The sequence below is a fragment of the Bombina bombina genome, chromosome 6 (assembly GCF_027579735.1).
Source record: "Bombina bombina isolate aBomBom1 chromosome 6, aBomBom1.pri, whole genome shotgun sequence".
Classification (NCBI taxonomy): Eukaryota; Metazoa; Chordata; class Amphibia; order Anura; family Bombinatoridae; genus Bombina; species Bombina bombina.
The window spans coordinates 652,771,968-652,786,282 of record NC_069504.1 but is presented as its reverse complement, the minus strand read 5'-3'; positions in this window follow the sequence as shown (position 1 = coordinate 652,786,282).

Sequence of the window (14,315 nt, the reverse complement as noted above, 5' to 3'; positions counted from 1 at the left end):
CGTAATGTCAGGGTGCCAGGAATCAGACTGAGACGAGAAGTGCAAAAATAATCACACCTTTATTAATAGCAAAAAAATAATAAAAAGTCCACAAGTCAGACGAGCCGAGTCAGGAGCCAAAGTGAATAGTCAGACGAGCCAGAATCAGGAACAAGGAAAACAGCAGAGTCAGGAACAAGCCAGGGATCAGGAACCAGGAAGGAAGTCAGGCAGCCAGGTAATAAACAGGAACTCTCACAAACAGGTCTGAGACAACGCAAAGGCAAAGCGTACTGAACAGAGGCCCTTTAAATAATAAGTGATGACATCACAATTCTGAGACTGCATCCTGTCTCACATGGATGAGTCACACCAGTCTGGCCATAAAAGGAAGTGCAGGAAATGAGCAGCATCCCCCACAATGCACCATGGTCAGGAAGAGAGGTGAGTAAAATGGCTGCCAGCAGCACATGGCAAACAAACAGGGAAAAACCCTAACAGTGCCCTCCCTTCAACGACCCCTCCCCCGCGAGAGGACAAAAGGCTTATTGGGGAAATGGGCATGGAAGGCACAGAGGAGGGCAGGAGCATGAACATCAGAGGAGGGAACCCAAGAACACTCCTCAGGACCGTAGCCCCTCCAGTGAACCAAATACTGTACACGGCCCCTGGACATACGAGAGTCAATAATGCTGCTGACCTCATACTCCTCATGGTTGTCAACAAAGATAGGATGGGGATGAGGCAACACAGTGGTAAACCGATTACAAACCAATGGTTTCAAGAGGGAGACATGAAAAACATTGGAGATGCGCATAGCAGGAAGAAGGTCAAGTGCGTAGGCCACAGGATTAACCCGTCTGAGTATTCGAAAAGGACCAACATAACGGGGAGACAATTTATTGGAAGGCACACGAAGGTTCAAGTTGCGGGAGGACAGCCAAACTCTCTCACCAACCTGGTAGGAAGGTGCGGGCAGACGCCTACGATCAGCCTGGAACTTTTGGCGCCACATAGAACGATGAAAGCAATCCTGAATCTGCACCCACGTGGAACAGAGTTGCCGGAGATGCTCCTCCAAAGCCAGAATACCCTAAGACATGAATGAATCGGGCAACAAGGATGGTTGAAACCCATAATTCACCATGAACGGGGATAACTTGGAGGAAGCATTAATAGCACTATTACGAGCAAACTCTGCCCAAGGTAACAGTTTAGACCAATTATTGTGGTGATCTGAGACATAGCAACGGAGGAACTGTTCCAGAGCTTGATTAGACCGTTCCGCAGCCCCATTGGATTGAGGGTGATAAGCCGAGGAGAAGGAAAGCTGGATCCCCATTTGAGCACAAAAGGAACGCCAAAATGTGGAGACAAACTGGCTACCCCAGTCCGACACTATCTCCTTGGGTAACCCATGTAAATGGAAGACCTCCCGGGCAAAAATTGAAGCAAGCTCCTGAGCGGTAGGCAACTTCTTCAAGGGAATGCAATGTGACATTTTAGAAAAACGGTCAACCACCATAAGGATAACAGTATTGCTATTGGAAACAGGGAGATCGACAATGAAGTCCATGGAAAGATGTGTCCAAGGACGCTCACCATTAGCAATAGGTTGAAGAAGACCCACAGGAAGACGTCAAGGAGTCTTATTCTGTGCACAAACTGAGCAGGAGGCAACATACGCAGCAACATCAGAATGAAGACCTGGCCACCAGAATTGTCGAGTGACAGACCAAATCATTTGGTTCTTGCCTGGGTGACCTGCGGCTTTAGGATAGTGGTAAGTGTGCAAAAGTTTAGTTCGAAGATTCTCAGGAACAAAACACTTACCACTAGGTTTCTCAGGAGGTGCATTGGTTTGTGCAGCCAGGATCTCCTCCCACAAGGGAGAAGTCAAATTAGTATGTATGGTAGCCAAAATATGGTCAGGAGGTATAACTGGAGTAGGTACAGACTACTCCTTGGACAGAGGCGAAAATTGTCGAGAGAGGGCATCAGCCCTAACATTCTTACTACCAGGCAGGTAGGAAACCACAAAATTAAACCGAGACAAAAATAGCGTCCATCTGGCCTGTCGGGGTGGCAAACGTTTTGCTTCGGAAAGATAAGTTAAATTCTTGTACCCTCGAGAAGATGCCTCCATTGCTTGAGTGCCAAAATTATAGCCAGTAATTCCCTGTCACCAATTTCATAATTGCTCTCTGCTGGAGACAATTTTTTAGAGAAGAAACCACACGGATGCAAGGAACCGTCAGGCGTAGGACGTTGAGACAAGAGGGCATCTACTCCAGTCTCAGATGCATCGACCTTAAAAACGAAAGGCAGGACAGGGTTAGGATGAGCCAGAACTGGAGCGGCAGCAAAGGCAGTCTTAAGACTATCAAAGGCCTTAATGGCAGTAGGTGACCAATGGAGTGGATCATTCTCTTTACGGGTCATGTCTGTGATAGGTTTGACCAAGGAAGAAAAGTTTTTAATAAACTTTCTATAGTAATTGGCGAACCCCAAAAAACATTGAATAGACCGAAGACCAACTGGGCGAGGCCACTGCAGAACTGCAGATAACTTGTCAGGATCCATGGAGAACCCTGCAACAGAGATAACATAACCTAGGAAGGTTACTTGAGTCTAATGGAACTCACATTTCTCAAGTTTACAAAACAGGCCGTTCTCACGTAGTCTCTGAAGAACCCGTGTAACATCAGAACAATGAGCCTCAAGTGAGTGTATGAGGATGTCGTCTAAGTACACCACAACACACTGTTGCAACATATCTCGTAGGACATCATTAATAAATTCCTGAAAAACAGCAGGAGCATTACATAGGCCAAAGGGCATTACAAGATACTCATAATGCCCGCTCCTGGTGTTAAATGCTGTTTTCCATTCGTGACCTTCCTTAATCCTAACGAGATTGTACGCTCCTCTCAAATCAAGTTTAGTAAAGACTGTAGCTCCCTTGAGGCGGTCAAAGAATTCCGTAATGAGAGGAATAGGGTAAGCATTCTTAATAGTAAGACGATTAAGACCCCTATAATCGATGCATGGTCTTAACTCGCCACCCTTTTTCTTCACAAAGAAGAAGCCAGCCCCTGCAGGAGAGCAGGATTTGCGAATGATCCCCCGCGACAGAGCATCGGCAACATACTCCTCCATAGCACAATTCTCTGCAACAGACAGAGGGTACACCCGGCCCCGAGGAGGAATGGCTCCGGGTTGCAGGTCTATGGCACAATCGTAAGACCGGTGAGGGGGCAACGTACCGGCACGCACCTTGTCAAAAACGTCTAGGAACTCTCGGTACTCCTCTGGCAATTGAGATACCGAAGAAGTGCACAAGACTAACTGGTTTCCGAAGACAAGTAGAAATGCATTTCGGGGACCACAACAAAATTTCGGACCTGCGCCAGTCGAGACTGGGATTGTGCTTTTGGAGTCAGGTATAACCCAGAACAACTGGAAAATGCAGAGAGTTTATCACCTGGAACTGGAGGGTTTCAAAATGGAGAGCCCCAACAGCCATGGACAAAGAGCAGTTTCGTGAGCAACGAGTGTGGGCTGAAGGGGCCTGCCATCAATGGCCTCAATAGCAAGCGGAACGGACCGAGGCAAAACAATGGAATGGCTTTGATACAAAAGCACTATCAATGAAATAGCCCGCAGCACTGGAGTCAACAAGAGCCTGAGTGACTATGGAGAAGTCTACCCAGGAAAGGACAACCGTGACCAAAGGTTTCTCCTTAAGTGGTTCCGGGGACGAGGATAAACCACCCAAGGTCTGCCCCCGACAGGACCTTAGGTGTGAGTGTTTCCCGGACGTGTAGGACTTCAAAAGGTGGCCCTGTAACCCACAATAGAGGCAGAGCCCCTCCCTCCTCCTAAAGGCCCTCTCCACCGCGAAGAGACGCGTGAATCCCAACTGCATCAGCTCAGCAGTACCTGGTGACTCAGGACCAGGAGGCATGGGAGGAGAGGGAGGCATGGGTGGGAACGAACATGTAGGAGACAATGGAACAGGAGGCTTCCGCAAGTGCTCCTTGAAAGAGGGCCTCTCTCTGAGTCTGATGTCAATTAGGATAAAAAAAGACACCAATGCCTTCGAGATCCTCTGGTAAATCTCTGGCAGCAACTTCGTCTTTAATCGCATCAGAGAGCCCATGAAAGAAGGCGGCAACAAGGGCTTTATTGTTCCAACCTACATGTGGCAAGCGTACGGAACTCAATAGCATACTGAGCAACAGATCTTGTACCTTGCTGAATGGACATGAGTCGTTTAGCAGCAGAGGAGGAGCGAGCCGGAACAGCAAATACCCTTCGAAAGGAGGCCACAAATTCAGGGTAATTTGAAATCACAGGTTTATTAGTTTCCCACAAGGGATTAGCCCAGGCAAGAGCTGTGTCAGAGAGTAACGAGATGAGAAATCCCACCTTAGCTCTGTCAGAGGGAAATGCCTGAGGTAACATCTCAAAGTAAATGCCCACCTGGTTCAAAAACCCTCTGCACTGAATAGGATTGCCTCCATATCGCTGAGGTAGAGGTGCAGAACCGGACATGCTCCTGGTAGGCATAGGTGCAGCAGCGGAAACAGGAGCAGCCATAACTTGCGGAACACTTTGGTCCAAATGTGCAGTGCGAGTCAGCAGGGTTTGCAGGGCTAGTGCAAATTGATCCAAGCGGTGATCCTGTACATCCATCCTGGAAATGATGGCAGGTAAAGGTGGATTATTAGCACCATCAGGATTCATGGCCTTTGCGTAATGTCAGGGTGCCAGGAATCAGACTGAGACGAGAAGTGCAAAAATAATCACACTTTTATTAATAGCAAAAAATAATAAAAAGTCCACAAGTCAAATAACAAGCCAGGAATCAAAACCAGAGCTGGTAGTCAGACGAGCTGAGTCAGGAGCCAAAGCGAATAGTCAGATGAGCCGGAATCAGGAACAAGGAAAACAGCAGAGTCAGGAACAAGCCAGGGATCAGGAACCAGGAAGGACGTCAGGCAGCCAGGTAATACACAGGAACTCTCACAAACAGGTCTGAGACAACGCAAAGGCAAAGCATACTGAACAGAGGCCCTTTAAATAATAAGTGATGACATCACAATTCTGAGACTGTATCCTGTCTCACATGGATGAGTCACACCAGTCTGGCCATAAAAGAAAGTGCAGGAAATGAGCAGCATCCCCTACAATGCACCATAGTCAGGAAGAGAGGTGAGTAAAATGGCTGCCAGCAGCACATGGCAAACACAACAGGGAAAAAACCCTGACATTCTCTTATTACTTTGATCTTGAAGAAAGACAAAGACCCAGAAAGTATGGGCTCATATAGACCGATATGTTTATTAAACACAGATTATAAACTGTTAGCCAGTATAGTGGCAAACAGACTGAAAGTTATTTTATCTGATTGAATTAATAATGACCAGACAGGATTTATGAATGGACGGACTTCATTTACTAATATAAGAAAGGTCTTGCTTACTCTAGATCATGATTGGAGGGAAGTTAAAAATAAAAAACATAGATATAGATAGAGCAATTATAATGATAGATGCTTAAAAAGCATTTGATTCAGTACAATGGGATAATTTGTTAGAGTTTTTAGGAAGGTACGGATTTGATGATCCTTTTTTTTTGTACATACATTATCTATGTAATAATCCTTTAACTGCACCTATAATTAATGGAGAAATAACCACTCATTTTTCCCTTTATAAAGGAGCAAGACAAGGCTTCCCACTTTCACCACTACTATTTAACTTAAAAGAATGGAATAATGAGCATGGAATTGAATTGGCATCAAAGGAGATACAAATTGCATTGTATGCGGATGTAAGGTTCTGTAATGGAACCCTGATTAAATACTGTCTTTGTAGATATAAACCTTAAACCCAAATTATATAAGTGAATAAAATGGGCAATTAGGTAAATAGCAGTTATTACAATTGAGCTTATGATATACCTTGTTTATCCTTTTTATAGAATAATAGGTTTTGTAAAGCAAAAAAGAACTCTGTTTCAGGAGTAAAGGGCTGATATATGAGCAGTTATAAATGAAGACTGCAGTTCAGTGTACAAAGCAAACTCATGCAAAACATATGGAGTTTAAATAAGATCTAAAATAAGATGGGGGAGAGACCAGCGCCAAACACAATGTTACAACAAACTCCAACTAGAAAATAGGGATCTCTCAAATCGCCCTACAAAAGATAATTGCTAGAGTAATGTTTAGCTAGGGAGCGCTACATATGAAGCTAAAGAGTAACATATATGGATAGAGGCTTATAAAATAAATCTTATTACTACTCAAAAAACAAATGTAGAAGATTAACCGCAGAAGTAATTTGAGCAGAAAAAAATTAGAACAAAAAAAGCTTGTATAAATAATCTATTAGATGATATAAAAACAATGCAATCGATGATGGATATCAAAATGTGTAGGTTATATATATAAAATGCTATGGATATATTTAAAAAATCTATTTTTAAAAAAATCTATATATAAAAAATCTTAGTTATATACATAAAAAACTACTATAAAATATTCAAGTAAAATGAAGGTGCTGGATTACATAAAAAATATAAATCATTTAATTAACATACAATGTATAAAAAATAATTTAATTAACATACAATGTATAAAAAAAATAATAATATTGGAACATAATATAGGTTGACCTAATACAATATAACAAATGTGTCAATACAGAAATATTACATAAATAAAAACAATCACATTTAATTGTAATAAGCTCATTAAAACTATTCCGGTCCTAGAGTATGCAGATATTTGCATATAGCCTGAATAGAAAAAGTCCCAAATTCCTTAACGTAGGGTGATATAATGTGGATTTAATTTAAAAGGATCCCAAACAACTTTCTTCTATATAATCCTTTAAAGCGTGAAAGATCCACCTGAAGGAAAGGGAGTTTCCTTTTAATGCAATATCCAGAAGCGTTAAGTGAAAAAACAATATCTTTACTCAGAGTAAGAAAAGCAACTGTCAGGGTTCAACACAGATCCGATCGGTATCTATAAATGGGGGATTCCCAATTGCCTCGTCCTCAAAGGTTCTGTGTATCAAATAATGTTCCTAGGTAATATGTCTGATGGGTTTGATCGTATACAACAAAACAAAAGCCCTCAGATCCGCTTTCAGCAGTATTACTGCGCTGCCTTGATAGAGTCTAATTGCCGATTCCGTAAGTTACAGGTGTGCTCTACTACGGAAGCATAAGAGCAGAGCAACGCGTTTCAAATTGTATTCTTTATCAAGCTCATAAAGCTTGATAAAGAATACAATTTGAAACGCGTTGAGGTAGAGCCAAAAATAAGAGCTTTTATTTGTCAAACGGACATGTTTTAATAAATATTTGTTTTTCTACAAGTATTCTATTTGCTGCCTTATTGGAAGTATATACAACTACAGTTACAACCCTTTTGAGGAGCCGGATTCCGAATTACTCGGAATACACTCACACCCAAAAGAACAACCTTTGTTAAAGGTCTTATCTGAAGAGGCTGATCTCTGAATATTTCGGAGTAAGTATACTGCACTAAATATTTGGTGTTGACTTATACAAATCACAAGCCAAGCTTTTTACTCCTCAGTGTGCAAGCATCAGAAAAGGATATCATATAAAGACCTGCGCCTCTACATCCTATATCCATTTATCTATAACCAGTCCTTTGGGAGAGACTGATAGAAGGCAGCAGTCACTATAGAGGGGAGTACCATTCTCTAATTATTCTTGTCATCCTGTACAGTTTGTTGTTTTAACATCTAGCATATCTGTATAGTATTTGAAATTATTACTTTGTGGTAAGTAGATTTACTGCAGCAAACGTTTAGTTATCACGGTGGTAACAGGAGAGGCAGACATGCACTTCGAGGGTTAATGCAGCAAGCAGTTAGAGGTGTTTGTTTCGTAACAGCATTAGGTATTCTTATGAGCAGACAGTTTATGAAGCAGCAGACAGTTTATGAAGCAGCAGTAATAATAAGTTGTTAAAGTTCAGAGCTGACACATATACTTGCGTTTAAGTTGTTAAAAGGGAGCAAAGCTATGAATACAGCTGGCCCATTGATGGCTGTTAGATGCGTGTCAGCTGGAGGCTGAACTGCAGTTGGTAAATAAGAAACTCCAGAGAAAATGCAGGGAGCTTGAAATAACTTTAGACAAAGATCCTCTAAAACTTAGAGATTGCAACAAAATATTCAAGCAGTAAAAGGTAGCAGGAAGTGACCTTATAAAGGCTATACAAGGAATAGGAATCTAGAAGACAAAAGCACTTACCTGCAGTCTAGCTGTCTGGCAGGAAGACAGCTCACAAGGTGTGAAAGGACACATACTCCTTACAGAGACCTGTAGAAAAAGAAAGAACAGAGTAACCAACTCTGGCTTTCTGTACCATGGGCAGCAATGTGTTAGGAAACAAAGCAAGGACTACCTCACAACTTCCTATAGAGAAGGGAGAAAAGAGAGAGGCGCCAAACATAAAACAGTATCGTGGATCCGACAAAATGTGGTTCGCAAACCTCTCCCCCGTAGTTCCAAATACTCACAAGCGGAGCGGCACAAATAACTCTATCAGCAGATCGGGACTGTTCTGAGTCGCCCGACAGACACACCGGACACACCGGATCTGGTACACGTCACACGGTGACCTCCAATCGGCAACAGGTAGTTCCGTTAGGCTCCGACTAGCACAAATCCGCTGTGAGTGTTTAAGTCATGTGTGTTCTTGCTGCTCGGCCATCAGTTGGAGACTCCAAAAAAACAAATAGGCTTTATAAAAAATATATAATAAAAACAGTTACAGATGATCAAATATGCAAATATGATCAGTAAAAACACGCTACGCGTTTCTCAGCGCTAACCACGCTGTTTCCTCAGGCAGGTTATGACCATATATAATATATATATATATATATATATATATATATATAACGTAGCACAAGGAAAAGCACTTACCGGGTCTTAACAATATGCAAATAAGATTTATGCAATCATAAAAGTGAAGTTTCGGGGCTATCAACCCCGTCTTCAGACTACATATAATAAAATAAGTGTACATACCTTAATTCATTTAAACCCTCCACCAAACACCCACGCTGCAAAACCGGAAACTCCCCGGCATCCTGGCCGCTCAGCCTGTTGCCGTGGTTACCGGATGCAGCGTTGTTAGAACTGTGCAGGAGACATCAGAGAGGATTCCAACTATACATTGTATAATAAACAATTGCTCAACTATATGCACATATTATCAAACCAGCTTATCAACAGTTAGAAACCCTTACTACTGCCTAATGATTGAATAAATCTTATTTGTATATTGTTAAGTCCCGGTGAGTGCTTTTCCTTGTGCTACGTTGGATTACCTTTTTGAATGCACCCTGGGCAGTTGTATGTATTTGGAGTGAGTGCAGAGCCCTCAAGAACTGGTTCATTATTAACGCTTTGGCTTTTTGCACCCTGAACTTTTTGATTTTTACTTCGGATTACCTTCTTTTCACATTGTTTTTATATATATAGAAATCAGGTAATATGTCTGTCACTGTAGAGGGGGCAGGTGATGACATACAGGGGGCTACTGTATTCAATTACACTGAAGACGATGCAGATAGAATACGCTTTTCTGCTCTCCCTGCACAAGATTTAAGGAACAGCCTACTCATCTATATACAAAATGGCTTAAGTTGAAAAAGAGTAAGATTGATTTAACTCTGCATGGTACTTTCCTATCTGAATATCATAGGAAGATGTATTTTCCAAGAGGCTTCAGAGTTAAGAATGTCCTCACTATAGGGAGGAATAATACTGCCTTTTGTGTAAAATGGTGCAGTATTCTAAATAAGTGCTCCCTGGATCTTATGCTCTTAGTTATTGAAGAGGTTAGAGCACTGATGGAAAAAGCTGAAGCTGAGATCGCACAATTTGAAATACATAAACCAACTTTGTAAGTCGATCAAGAACAGAATTGGTTGGAAAAACTTAACAAACAAGTTCAGGAATTTGATACAGAACTGATTAACTTCAAAAATCATAAGTGGGATACTGTCTCTGCAGATTACAAGAAGAAAAGGGTGTATAGGTGGTTGCTATCTGTGGATGAACGTCAAGCATTGATTGACACTAGACCTAGAAGACCCCGCTATTATAGGCCATGGAACATCACTACTGTGGACACATTTGGTAACAGCTTGGACTCTGCTGTACCACCTCATAACTCAACAAAGAACACATTCAGGAGTGGTAACAAGGTCACAAAACCTGGGAGGCACAGAACACATATCAGGAGAGGTGGCGGTAAGAGGACGGCCACCAAGGATGAGACGGAGAATGTAACCCCTGATATAGTTATTAACCTGAACTCCAATCAACTATCCGCAATAGAGTCCAAGCTATTAAATAAGGGACTTTCCTTTATTCCTACCATGTTTCAAAAACCATTCGATACATTCATCGACGTTCAGAAATTTGAACGTAATCTGAGATTAAAAGAACATTTTGGAAGATCAGCAAGAGACGCTACGATGGGTGACACAGTACAACTCAGACAAAAGAGCAGGTTTGATCCTACCAGTTCTAACGCTAGTATCAAGACTTATACTAGGTTACTATCCGAGCAGACGAATGAGATGTGCAAACTTATTAAACCACAATGCCGTAACAATCTGACGAAAGAAGAGAGGTTGGCACATGAATCCCTAAGTAAGAAACAAGATCTTATCTTTCGGGAGGCTGATAAGGGCGGTGCCCTTGTTATACTGGATTATACGTATTATCAACAAGAAGTGATGACACAACTACAGGATGAGAAGACCTATAAGAAACTACCTCATGATCCGACTAGGATATTCAAGACACAGATTGATCAGATACTTGACCAGGCCCTCCAAGGGGGTTGGTTGGATAAGAATGAGGTTGGATTTATGACTGTACAATATCCACAAATTCTGGCATTTCACACCTTGCCAAAGGTACATAAGCAGTCCACCCGTCCACCGGGTAAGGCCAATAGTGTCAACTATTGGGTCATTATTACATCCTATTGCTGTATTTTTGGATAGAATCCTGCAGCCATTAGTACGTAATATGCCCTCATTCTTGCTTGACTTTATGAGTTTAATTAAGGAGTTTAAACTGTTTCCTAAAATTGAATAATCTGTTATATTGGTGACTCTTGATGTGGTGAGCCTTTATACCGTTATACCACATACACAGGGACTTATGGCCATCCAAAATCAACTTAATCAATATCTCTTTGTGGGACCTCCAGTAGTGCTCATCATGGAATTATGCCTCACGAGAAATTATTTCAAATTTGAGAATGCTTTTTACCTACAGCTGATGGGGACGGTGATGGGGTCGAATGTGGCCCCATCATACGCCAATTTATATATGGCCCAATTCAAAGAGTGGAACACTGATATATTTAAGTGTGACCACATTAAGTATTTTAAAAGGTACATCGGCGACCTATTCCTGGAGTGGAGTGGAACTGAATTGGAGCTCCTGGATTGGTTTAAAGCACTCAATGAAATCATACCTTTGTTATAATTCAAGATGACCTTTTACAAAGAGTCTGTGGACTTTTTGAATTTCAGAATCTTTATGAAAGAAGGTAAACTCCACACAACATTATTTAGAAAGGACACGGACAGAAATTCCCTACTGGAAGCGAATAGCTGCCATCCACCATCCTTAAAAAAGGCTCTCCCTGTCTCCAAATTTAAAAGGGTGATACGGAAAATAACAGTGATATGGTTCAGGCGCAGGAACAACTTGGAGAGATTTAAACTAGATTCCTACAAAGAGGATATCGAGGGAAACATATCCAGCAGCATTTCCAGACTTTTGCAAATATGGATCAAGACACATCTTTGTTGACATAAGAAAAATCGAGGAAGGAAAAGAGAATGATGTTAACAACAGCCTACACAATGGACAATAGAGGTTTGCCCCAACTGGTTAAAAAGAATTGGCACATCATTGAAACTGATAGAAATTTGCCATTCAAGGAGATGCAACATCCGAGAGTGGCCTTCAAGAAATCTAGATCCATTAGAGACATTCTAGTGAAGGTTGATCCAGTACAGAGCTATAGGAAGACAACCTGTATGCAATCAGTGAATCCTGGTTGCTACAAATGTGCTGGCTGCACAACCTGTAATGGCCTACTAACTTCTAAATTTTTCACCCACCCAGGTACAAACCGAAGATACACCATCTGATATAGAGTAACCTGCACAACGATGTTTATAGTGTATTTATTACACTGTCCATGCGGTTATTCTATGTTGGAAAGACGGTGGATGACCTCCAGACGACCAACCATCGCAGTGCCATCAGAGCAGCCCTAGTGAAAAAAGGGTCTGAGCAGCCTGTGGCACAGCATTTTCCGTTGGCTGGCCATACTGTTGCTGATTTGAGGTACATGATCATTGATCCCATCCCCCCTCCAATTATAGGGGGAGACAGGGGCAGAATGTTGTTGCAGTGCAAGTTCAGTGCAAGTCCAGGTGGATCTTCAACCTGGGGACCTTGGTCCCTGGGGGTTTGAATACCCACCTGGACTGGCACTGTTTTCTGTAACCTGGTTATTCTCCTAATATGCATTTCTCTTTGTAAATGTAAGGCTTTTTTAGTTATCTGCACTAGCTCCTCATCTGCTGTCTTTTGTAAAGATTGTTATGCACATTAATAATATTAAGGTTAGAAATTTAGACCCCACTGTCAGTTTATTAGTACTGCTTTTCAGGAATAGGCTACAATTGGCGATATATAATGATGAGATTATCAATATAGTTTAGGCAGTAGTAAGGGTTTCTAACTGTTGATAAGTTGGTTTGATGATATGTACATATAGTTAAGCAATTGTTTATAATACAATGTATCGTTGTAATCCTCTCTGACGTCTCCTACACAGTTCTAACAACACCGCTTCCTGTAACCACAGCAACAGGCTGAGCCTGCGCAGTGGTGCGGCCAGGACGCCGGGGAGTTTCCGGTTTTGCAGCATGGGTGTTCGGTGGAGAGTATAAGTGAAGTAAGGTATGTAGACCTATTTTATTATATGTAGTCTGAAGACGGGGTTGACAGCCCTGAAACGTCACTATTATGATTGAGTAAATCTTATTTGTATATTGTTAAGACCCGGTGAGTGCTTTTCCTTGTGCTATATTGGATTACCTTTTTGAATGCACCCTGGGCAGTCGTATGTATTTGGATTGAGTGCAGAGCCCTCAAGAACTGGCTCATTATATATATATATATATATATATATATATATATTTATTTATATATGTATATATACAGTATATATATATAAACAAAATTTAAATAGAAAGATATGAGAGGATAGCTATATCCTCTTAAACAGAAAGGGAAATCGGCAATCTTTTAAATTTCAAAACAAAATTGTTTTATTTATAATCAACAAAGTTTAAGGAATCTCTGTGTGACACACCAATAAAAGAAACATAGTATACCTATACAAAACATTCCTGAATATAATAGTAGTAGTATACAGACAAGAGTCCTCAGAAAGAGCAAAGAGGCTTTTGCTCTTTGCTCTTTCTGAGGACTCATGTCCGAATACTACTTTCCTGTACTTACCTGGACATTCATAGGTCAGAGGTGTAAAACATTTCCTGTCGGCTGGCTTTGTTTGGTACCTGAAGTAAAGGCTGATATACTACCTGTTGCGGCACTTGGTGTGGATACTTTTGATGCTTACTGAGGAGGATATTCTGTGGGAAGGCGGTTGCTGTTTTTTTGCGGGTATCAGATATCCCAATCACTAAGTGATATAGTAAAAGTGTTCTAAAAATCCGGATACTTCTATCGCTGGAGTGAAACAGTGACGTAAGAGGAGAACGAGGGCTTACAGGATGCTAACAAGCTTCTTGTTTGTATAAGAGCTCTCAACAAAGGGAGTCCCATGAGGGGAGTGTAAGCCGCTCCACATACGATCACGTAAGCATATCCAATACAGGCACTGCTATTGTGCCTCCTGTCAAGGACTATTTTCCAGTCCGGTCAGACCTAGAGTGCGGCTAAATCCGCGGTCATTTACCAGGAAGATTACTCTGGACTTTGGTCTAACAGAAAATAATAACATCTATGTTTGCGCAGCAATAGGTTTGGTACTAACTATATTATAGAGGCGGTAGAGCCTATCATTTTGACACCATATGCCCTCTGTATATTCCCTATGTCTGTCTTTAACTTGTGGCCAAGGTTTGTAGCCATCTAAAGCTGTAGTGGTTATTATATTCAGGAATGTTTTGTATAGGTATACTATGTTTCTTTTATTGGTGTGT